This window comes from Nematolebias whitei, chromosome 13 (genome assembly GCF_014905685.2).
Source record: "Nematolebias whitei isolate Nwh7 chromosome 13, NemWhi1, whole genome shotgun sequence".
Taxonomy (NCBI): domain Eukaryota; kingdom Metazoa; phylum Chordata; class Actinopteri; order Cyprinodontiformes; family Rivulidae; genus Nematolebias; species Nematolebias whitei.
The window spans coordinates 22031182-22032310 of record NC_056510.1 but is presented as its reverse complement, the minus strand read 5'-3'; the positions used below and the strand labels follow the sequence as shown (position 1 = coordinate 22032310).

Sequence of the window (1129 nt, the reverse complement as noted above, 5' to 3'; positions counted from 1 at the left end):
TATATATATATATATATATATATATATATATATATATATATATATATGAGTCCTTTTCTTCCCATTTGCTGGCTGGTGCTGCTGCAGTGTTGTCGGGTCATGGTGAAGTCATCTGAACAACAGCTGGGTCTTTGTCTCAAGCCCTCCTAAGTTTTCCGAAAGCCCGTTTCCCTTTCCCATCATGTCAGCCGAATTAGGCTGCGCTTTGCCTGTCCAGCTCAAACACACAGCGTTTGCTGTCAGTCTGACTTAACGAAACAACTGAGTAAGAACGACTATTGATTTGTCTTTTCAACCTCAGCCAATTAAGGGATTTACAAGTTGGGAGTTTTACTGCAGAAGCACAGATAAAGTGGTTCTGAAAACCCTTTCGAGCTTTAATGCAAGTGAGCGTCAATAGAATGGTGTATATCTTTAAAAAAAAAAAAGGTTTCTTAACAAGAGATTAGCCATAAAATCTGACTCAGATCCCAGTTTCATGCTTGACTGTCTTTAGTTTCTGGTGTTTGAAATGTTTTTCACACGGTTGCTTTTTATCGAAACAAAACAAAACAAATCTGTTTAATACCTGTTGTAATGAAATTAAAGTACCAATTCAGATCATTACCATACCAATTCATTTATAGAGCACTTAAAACAGCAACAAGGCCAACCAAAGTGCTGTACAATAGAAACAAACAAGCACAGCGGACAGGAAAACATAAAATAAAAAAATAGATACAAATAGCAGCTGATAATAACTAAATGACCAACACTGTGGACTATAGACAGGATCAAAACAAGTCACACGGTGACAAATGCAAGGAAATAAAAGTGGGTTAGAAGTGGAGTTCTGTGGAAATGTTATAAAACTTTGGCATACACTGTTAGAACTAGTCTGTTAGCAAAATATTTCATTGTTAATTGACGTCTCACACTGGATGTACATCTAATTAACTTTTAAAGTCAGTCTTATTCAAGATGGCCCCTGCTGCTTATCAACCTTAGTAAACACAAGAAAAGGTCAGTGTTACTGACATTAAGTGATAATTTTAGTGTGGACGTGTGGTAGTACCGTATTTTCTGCCGTACACGTCGCTCCGCCCTATACGTCGCTCCGCCCTATACGTCGCTCCTCCCTATACGTCGC

General features: G+C 38.0%; 1 protein-coding gene across 1 annotated transcript in view; it reads left to right on the top strand.

The window, feature by feature from the left end:
* LOC119419633 (FERM, ARHGEF and pleckstrin domain-containing protein 1) overlaps window positions 1–1129 on the top strand; it is a 72281-nt gene that overhangs the window by 58372 nt on the left and 12780 nt on the right. The window lies entirely within an intron of this gene.